The following is a 9,857-nucleotide window of genomic DNA, read 5'->3' as shown; positions in this document are numbered from 1 at the left end:
GAGGAGCAGCGAGCGCGCGTGGGCGGCTGGAGCGGGCCACGGTAGGGGCACGACGGGAAGGTGGCTAGCCGGCAATGCGAATAAGGTAGGAGGGGACGGGCACGGGTGGAGGTCGAGGCACGGGCAGCAGCTACGCTAGCGGCGTCCAGTGGCGATGCAGGTAGTAGAAGTAGTAGCGCAGCGGCAGGAGCTGTTGCAGGTGACAGGGCATCGGGCGGCTACCGGCGCGCGCATCTCGTAGGCGCGGCCTTTGGATGGCTGTAGGGGGCCGCGGGCGCACGCAGGAGCACGGGTGCGGCTACAACGAGGTCTGGCCATGGCGGCCTCGGGTGGGCGCGGGTTTACAACACTGATTCGAAGGGAAACAAAGAGGGGATCGAGGGAGATGCTCACCACGGGGTAGATGATGCGCTTGGAAAGGCCGGGAAGGGCTTGACGGCGATGGTTTTGAGGAAGGCGTCCGGCGTTCCGAGGTTGAAGAAGACGAGCGGGTGGTGATGCGATGCGGCTCCTATCGAACGGGTGCACGGAATCGACACAGACGAGGACGGCGCAACTCCTGGATGTATTCCTGGGCGCCGGGGAGGTCGGTGGCCGCGACAGCGACGACATAGCGGCGATGGCGTCGGGTGGGTGTGGAGGAGAGCAAAGTGGCGCGAGGGAAGGGGAAGTGGGGAGGCGCTAGGGTTCGGCTAGGGGGTCGCGAGGGAGGTTTTGTAGGCGGCCAGGTGGGCGTGGATGGTCGCCACGCATGGCCATCGCCGGCGGATGGATGCCACATTCTCCTCTGCTCCTGTAGCGAGAAGGGAGAAGAGGTGAGGTGGGCTGGGCTGTCCACTGTGGACTAGAGCCCAGTTTTCCTAGCTCTTTCCTTTTTTATATATTATTTAGTTATTTGGCATTTACTTTTAGCAGCAAATGATTTTAGCTGTTATTGAAGCTTGGCACAAAAATACCCGGTGTTATCCTAAGGCTGCACAAAAATTTCTAGAGAATTCGAAAAGCTAGACCAATTGTTTAAATTAAAAAGGCTTATTTTAATGTTGTTGGACCATTTATTAAAACCTAGGAATTTATTTATGAGTCAAATGATGTTGGTTTCTACATGATAATTCCTTGGTGAATATTTGCAACCCAACCAACATTTTTGTTTTATTTTTGAAGAAAAATAATAATTTTACATGCAATTGGAAAATGAATTTGAATTTGATTTGGAACAAAGTGATGATTAGCAAAATAATTGTGATGACTTGACAGTCGTTAATAGGAGTTTATTGTAGCATGATTATCAGGGTGTTACAAAACTCCTCCACTACAAGAAATCTCGTCCCGAGATTTAAGAGGTGGAGTAAGGGGAAAGAGTTGGTTATGAAATTCTAACGAATGTTCTTTTTCGTGTTGCCCTCATCGAAGAGGTTGGATCCATAACGTTGATGTCTTTAGTTCGCTGCATCAGGGCATCATGATGATATCCTCATCCTTTCTTCAGAAACTCCATCGTACTTACGAATAGGGTATAAGGGGAAAACTATAAGGACGGATGTCTGAAAGGTTTGGCATCCAGTAATTAACTCAAGGAAGGAGAGTTTAGAAGCACCAGGAAACAAATCGAGAGTGCTACAATGAGGTTTAACGAGTTTCAACCAGGTAGGCATCAAGCTGATGCCTATAACAGGTGAGGAAGGGTTCAGAGCAATGAAGAATAATGTTGCCACTGACACCGGAATGAATCATGGTAAGGAAGTTAGCTCGTGAATTACCTACGAAGCCAAGTGCAAAGAATATTTCAGAATCAAGGTTGTACAGGAGAGTCGGGTTTTGATCCTGTGGAACTGTGGGTTATGGGCCCACCTTGTGTGTTGAAAAAGAAAGGGCGATGATGTTTTGCACAGACATGATAGCAAGGCGTGTCAGGGGATATCCTGCCAGTTATGTCGGCGACAACATCGGTACCAAGGGCGTGGGACGAAGAGAACCATTTTCCTGCTCGTTGAACGAGGTGGACCTATAGGCAAAGTTCTCGTCCATCAGTGGTTACCGAAATGTCATCAACAATAGTAACGAGGTCTTGCTGACAAAGTGGTACACTAGGGTGTTTCCATAAGCAGGGAATTATTTCTGCTTATAACATATATAGATCACAAGAAAGGTTAAACAAACCAATGGAAAGAAAAATGTGTTTATACACAAGATTTAGGAGTGTATCTTTTCCCAAGGAAAAGTAGAGCATGATATACATGTTAGATCAACAAGTACCTCACCATTTGGATAAAGGGGGAAGGGAATTCATGATGTTATCCATACAACAGTGTTTGGATAATAGAGCAAGATACATATGGCAAAGCACTTCCAATGTTCCTGTTGCTATTCGGAATACCTTAGTCATGCTTCGAGGTAGCATTAACATGGTGTTCCAAGTAGGGGTTGGAGTTGAAGACCACAATAAATACTCAAGGAACAATTGTAGGAATAGCAAGGAGTCTAAGGTATAACCAAGACATGATTAAACATTTGTTGGAAAGAAGACAAGGAGGTTGACGATGATAACTCAAATCATCGAAGGTCAAGGGCAGTATTTCGCACCGTGAATTCAATTGTCATCTCAACAGAAGTCAAAATGTCGATGTTGATCATGACAAATTTTGTTGAGAGACTCTATGAAGATGCCATCGAGCCGAAAAGGAAGGATGAAGTGAAAGGCTATGAGAACCACAGATTCGACACAAAGCTCGAAGTCAAGCTTGTTGTTCGAGGTTAAATGATAAGATGAGGAAGATTTATGTAAGCTTAGCTCATCATCGGAAGTTGCTCCGGGCATAATGACCAGGTAGCACAGTTAAAGGTTGACACGATAAAATATAGCCGATCAGGTTAGGAATGATGTGATGGTTTATAAAACTTCACATTATCAAGTACTAGGTGTAATGCCAGAAGGTAAATCGGAGTAGAGGTTGGACGGGGAAATGATTTGCAGAGGATAAGTATTTTAACTTATCCAATAAATGGAATCAAGGAGGAAATATGGTCGGAATCACGATAGCAAGGATCAATTCATGGATACAAGATGAGCTTGTACCAAAGAAATAATTATTTTTACGAGCAACTTCCATGATAAGTTCTACATCGGGTCCATGGGCATGAACACAAAGGTTCAAGGTCGACTCCCACTTCTTCAATGCATAACCTTTCATTCACTCCTTGTTTTCAAAGAAATTGTAGTGCAGAAGATTTATCTGGCGAAGTACCAGAAGAGTAAGACCCGTGAGAACTCTCGGGTTCACACGGATTATGGAATGCATAAGTTCAACCCATCGGGGCATTTTTACAAATCTATACAACTATCATCCAAGCAAAAGATACAAGTTCAAAAGCAGAGTATCAAAGTCAAAGAAGATGATACAATTTACTGAAGGTATCATGTATCAGGGAAAAACTCACAAGATTTTGGATGTGAAGGACACTATCGGATAACAACCCAGTAATGGATCCGATGATTCACGACAGAGTTGATGTGAGTATCGGTAATCAATCAGATGAAGAAGGGGATGCAAAGGCATCGGATTATAGATATATTTGGATAACTTCAAAGCTTGAATACAAAGGAATTACGATCTTCATATCAGAAGAGCAGAAGCAGAGGCTCTGATTAAAAGATAATTGAGTTGAGTCGATATAGATCGACAATCAATCAAGGTTTCATTTTCCAAGAACAATCCCATGTTCGGAGTGACGTCTGAGCCGGAAGGATGAATGCTAGGATCTGATTGACGATTTCAAGCATTCGCAAAAAAAAATTGGATGAAGGGACTAGAAACGACAGAGACATAGGATGTCAACGGAGATTACTAGAAATATGGAATTAACCATAATGCCGACACGTAAGAAATTCAAGAACAATAGGCTGCTGAGGATTTTCACAAGAACGAATGGTATTACGAAGACTTTTGTGAAGTACATGAATCAACTGAGGATGAGCGGATACTCGATAGGTGCACAAAGTTATCCGTAGGGGTACTCAGGTGACAAGGAACTGAAAGGCAGTAAGCTCAAAGGATTCTCAGAACAAAGGAGAGCAGTTCAGGGCATCTGGTAATAACAAGATCAATGGGATAGAATGAAAGATTGGCAAGTGTGTGTAGTTATCCATAAGGATATTTCGGTGGTAGGGAATTGCAAAGGCAACATGCACAAAGTCTCGAGAGAATATCATAGAGTATCTTCGGAATCTTCTCATGTAGAAATCGATCATCTGAAATAACGGGCTCTCCAGGCAGATGTGATCACGAGATCCTAATGTTCAAGTTAGTAAAATCATTTAACCCGAATAGAAGAGAGATCAGAGTCCCAAAGTATAGACGAGGAATAAAAGATCCTAATACCACTCAATTGGCGACGTGGGCCCGTAAGACACACAACCAAGTTAGTAAAACGATTTTCGGTTTCTAGACTCAACTTCGGCCAAGGAGTTGGAAAAGGGCCTACCTACAGGCAGTCGGCTCTGATACCAACTTGTGACGCCCCCGATTTGACCGTACACTAATCATACACGCAAATGTGTACGATCAAGATCAAGGACTCTCGGGAAGATATCACGACACAACTCTAGACACAAATTAAAATAATACAAGCTTTATATTACAAGCTAGGGGCCTTGAGGGCTCGAATACATAAGCTCGAATACACAAGAGTCAGCGGAAGCAACAATATCTGAGCACAGACAGGAGTTAAACAACTTTGCCTTAAGAAGGCTAGCACAAAAACAACATCGATCGAAAAGGCAAGGCCTCCTGCCTGGGAGCCGCCTAACTACTCCTGGTCGTCGGCAGTCTTCACGTAGTAGTAGGCACCCTCGGGGTAGTGGTAGTCATCAGTGGCGTCGTCTGGCTCCTGGGATCCGTCATCTGGTCGCAACAATCGGGTATGGGAGAAAAACAGGTAGCAAAGCAACTATGAGTACTCATCCAAAGTACTTGCAAGACTTACATCAGATCTAAACTAAGTATGCATCTGTATCAAACAAAAGGTTGTATATGTGGGCTAAACTGCAGAATGCCAAAAGAGAAAGGGGAAAGCCTAGCCTATCGAAGACTAGCATCTTCAAGCATCTTCAAGCATCTTGCAACATATAGAAGAGTACAAATCAACATAATGTAAAGTAGTAGTGTTATCAACCTCGGCCAGAGATCCTTTATCGACTCCCTGCGAGAAAGAAATCCTAGATCCATACTATCAATTTCTCATAACCATGTCTCATCTCAAGTATCCAGTTCTAGTTTTATCGATCGGGATACAACTCCAAGTGTCCGTTACCGTAGGACAGGCTATCGATAGATGTTTTCTTCCCTGCAGAGGTGCACCAACTTACCCACCATGCTCGATTAACTCTGGCCGGACACAATTTCCTGGGTCATGCCCGGTCTCGGCCAAACAATACGCCGCAACCCGACCTAGGCTTAATAGAGAGGTCAGCACGCCGGACTAAGCCTATGCCCCAGGGGTCATGGGCCATCTCCCCGGGAAGTCCTGCACGTTGCGTACGCGGCCGGTGAGTAGACCTAGCCACCTCCTTCAAAAAGGCAGGTGCTTACCAGTCCAACCCGGTGCGCGCCGCTTAGTCGCTGACGTCTATTAAGCTTCGGCTGATGCATACGACGCAGAACGCCCATACTATGCCCACGTGGTGGTTAGTGCTATCAGGCCATAGGCCCCTCGGATTAAATATCCAAATCGTAGTGGATTAGGAACGCGCGGTAACAAGCAGAGACTCACGAAAGATGTGACCCCGTCGCCCCATCTCGAGTACTTGCGGCAAGGGCTACGAATGCCCGGCCACGCCTCGTAAGTATCTCGCGGGCACCTTCTAGGTCAACCCGACTCCACATCACTCGCTATTAAGCTCGCGCGGGTACCCCTCAGGGCCGACCCGTCTTTAGTAACATGGTTCAATGTAAAGTCCTAGTAACCATAGGAACTATGTGTCTAACACCAAGGGGAAAACCCGAGGAATCACCCTCGATGGATTCCACTCGATGTACTCATCAAGCTGAACTTAAGAGGAACCACCCTCGAGGTTCACTCTTGAGGGGTTGCACGACATAGTCGTATCGGAAGTGGTTAAGGAGGAAATCACCCTCGATGACCATGACCCAACAGCTACACTACAGAGATCTCATCAGGAGTGATGTAAGAGGTTCCACCCTCGGCACTCGATGGTAACTCTGCAGAGTCGTACAACTTGGGGGGGGGGTGATGTGCGGTGTCGGGGCCTGGACGTCGATCACATTGACCGAGTCATCGAACATAAAGCGAGGCAACTGGGACAAGGTGGGGTCACTAATGGCTCACTAACCAACCTATACTAAGCAGTTTAGGATAAGCAGGTAAGGTATGAAAGCAGGTAACAAAAACAGGCTATGCATCAGAGTAGGATCATACAGAAAGCAGTAATAGTTCTAATGCAAGCATGAGAGTGAAAGAAATGGGCGATATCGGAATGCTTAAGGAGGGTTTGCTTGCCTGGTTGCTCAGACGAGAAGGACGGGTCGTCGGTGACGTAGTCGATCACCGGGGCCTTAACAGCGGTCTCGAGGTCTACCGGAAAGAAGAGGGGGAAGAAATAGTAAATACAGAGCAAACAAGTGCAATACTATGCATGACAAGACAAAAAGTGGCGTTAGGGGTGTTCTAATGCGGCACTACACGCTACTGGCGAAGGGGGATAACATCCGGGAAAGTTTTCCCGAAGTTTGCATTTTCGGACAAATGAACCGAAGGGGAAAGGTTCAATGTTTGCTATGCTAGGGGCATGTGACGGATGAACGGAGAGCGTATTCCGATTCGTCTCGTCGTTCTGAGCAACTTTCGTATAGAATTTTTTTTCATCCGAGCTACGGTTTAATTTCTATGAATTTTCAAAGTTTAAACAATACCCTAGATTTATTATTAAACTAAAATAGGGTTATTGCACCAGCATGATGTCATCATGACGTCATCAGTCAGCTGAGTTGACCATGGTCAGCCCTGACGTGTGGGGCCGGTCAGTGCCCAGTCAGCAGTACAGTCAGCGTTGACTGGGTCAATGTTGACCAGTCAACAGGGTCAATGTGGCCCATCTGTTAGTGTCACATATTAAAAAGAAGGGGGGGGGTTAAATTAAGCTAACTAAGGGTGGGGCCCCAATGTCATAGAGTCCTCTTACTAACTAATTAGCTAATTAGTTAATTAGGCAAAATTAATTAAGTTAATTAACTATCTAATTAATTAATTACTAGCAAAAGAGCCCGTGCGTTGCAACGGGAGAGAAAACATAACACACGCTCTTAACTGAACAACAATCACTCAAGACCACAATAGGTCCATCTCCTTTATTTTTGCGAGGCATCATATTTGTGTTGCCGCTTATCCTCCTTCTCACCCTCGCCGATGATGGCCTCGGTGTTCACATAAAACAACAAAAAACGTGTGTTGAATATGGTTAATCCTAAGGCGTCTCTCTCCCTCTCTCCTACCTCTCCTTCCCTCTCTCTCTCTCCCCCTCTCTCTCCCTCTCTCCCTCTCTCTCTCTCACTCTTGCGATGGGAAATCTATTGTTTTCCCTTGTGACATTTTTCAGAGGTATACATGTGTAGTTATCGATGTTTTCTTTTCCGTATATGGTTATAGTGGGGTGTTTATTTGCAATCCGGATCGCCGCCGGTATGAAAAAAACAAATCTTGCGCTATGAATTATATGTTTTCCTCCATAACAATATTTTAAAAATATTTAATAGGTAAAATTAACATCATATTTAGATTCCACACATTTTTCTAATAAAATTTCATATATAATATGTTAAAATCGAAGTTACGATTTAAAAGATACAGATAATTTAGAAAATCATTTGGTTTGACTCAAATATATTCCAAAATAATATTTAAAAATACTTAACAGTTAAAATAATCTCATATTCATATTCTACATATTTTGCTATTCAAATTTCATATATAACATGTTTAAATCGGAGTTACGGTTTAAAAGATATGGATGATTTTAAAAAGCATTAGTTTGACTTAAATATGATCCGCGGATGAATTACCTAAAACATCAGGGGGGTTTCGAAAAATGTAAAATAACGGTTCGGGTGTGACTTAAATCCGGACGGCGGATTGATTTCAAGAAAAGACACAGACTTTTGTGTAAAATACGAAAATAACGATTCGTTTTAACTTAAAACAGGACTGCGGGTTGAATTCTTTGAAATAGAGGGACTTTTCTGAAAAATGCCATGACGGACGAAAGAAACCCAATTTGCTTTATTATTAGGTAAAGATTAATATTGTTTTTTCAGGGTGTGGGCCCGCGTGTCCAGTGGCCCATGGCCTAAGCAGGTCCTGGGCGAAGCGAGGCGGGCGAACGGGCGCAGCCACGGGCGCCCGACGGGGTGAGCCCGGGCGCTGGTCGTGGTGATCGCTGGTGCGGTGAGCGACTATGGCAGACACGGGAGGGGAGGGGCGGCGGAGCGGGTAGAGCCGGTGAGGTCCTGGCGTAGCGACGCGGCGGCGAAGCAGCGCATCCGCAACAGTAGAAGGTAGGGGAGGAGCGACGCGGGGGAGGAGTAGCGAGCGCGCGTCGTCGGCTGGAGTGGGCCGCGGCATGGGCATGGTGGGAAGGTGGCCAGCCGGTGATGCGAGCGAGGCAGGAGGGGACGGACATGGGTGGAGGTCGAGGCACGGGCAGCAGCTGCGCTAGCGGCGTCCAGTGGCGACACAGGTAGCAGAAGTAGTAGCGCAGCGGCAGGAGCAGGTGCAGGTGACAGGGCATCGGGCGGCTACGGGCGCGCACATCCCGTAGGCGCGGCGTGTGGTTGGCTGCAGGGGGCCGCGGGCACACGCAGGAGCGCGGGTGCGGCTATGGCGAGGTCTGGCCATGGCGGCCTCGGGTGGGCGCGGGTCTACAACGCCGATTCGAAGGGAAAAAAAGAGGGATCGAGGGAGATTCTCACCACGGGGTAGATGCTGCGCTCGGAAAGGCCGGGAAGGGCTTGACGGCGATGGTTTTGACGAAGGCGTCCGCCGTTCCGAGGTTGAAGAAGACAAGCGGGTGGTGATGCGGTGCGGCTCCTGTCGAACGGGTGCGCGGAATCGACGCAGACGAGGACGACGCAACTCCTGGATGTATTCCTGGGCACCGGGGAGGTCGGTAGCCGCGACGGCGATGACGGCACAGTGGCGATGGCGTCGGGTGGGTGTGGGGGAGAGCAAAGCGGCGCGAGGGAAGGGGAAGTGTGGAGGCGCTAGGGTTCGGCCAGGGGGCCGCGAGGGATGTTTTGTTGGCGGCCAGGTGGGCGTGGATGGCCGCCACGCACGGCCATCACCGGCGGATGGATGCCACATTCTCCTCTGCTCCCGCAGTGAGAAGGGAGAGGAGGTGAGGTGGGCTGGGCTGTCCACTGTGGACTAGAACCCAGTTTGCCTAGCTCTTTCCCTTTTTTATATATTATTTAGTTATTTTGCATTTACTTTTAGCAGCAAATGATTTTAGCTGTTACTGAAGCTTGGCACAAAAATACCCGGTGTTATCCTAAGGCTGCACAAAAAGTTCTAGAGAATTCGCAAAGTTAGACCAATTGTTTCAAATAAAAAAGGCTTATTTTAATGTTGTTGGACCATTTATTAAAACCTAGGAATTTATTTATGAGTCAAATGATGTTGGTTTCTACATGATAATTCCTTGGTGAATATTTGCAACCCAACCAACATTTTTGTTTTATTTTTGAAGAAAAATAATAATTTGACATGCAATTGGAAAATGAATTTGAATTTGATTTGGAACAAAGTGATGATTAGCAAAATAATTGTGATGACTTGACAATCGTTAA

This window comes from Triticum aestivum, chromosome 5A, assembly GCF_018294505.1.
Source record: "Triticum aestivum cultivar Chinese Spring chromosome 5A, IWGSC CS RefSeq v2.1, whole genome shotgun sequence".
NCBI lineage: Eukaryota > Viridiplantae > Streptophyta > Magnoliopsida > Poales > Poaceae > Triticum > Triticum aestivum.
The sequence above is the reverse complement of the archived record's forward strand: the minus strand, read 5'-3'. Positions refer to the sequence as shown.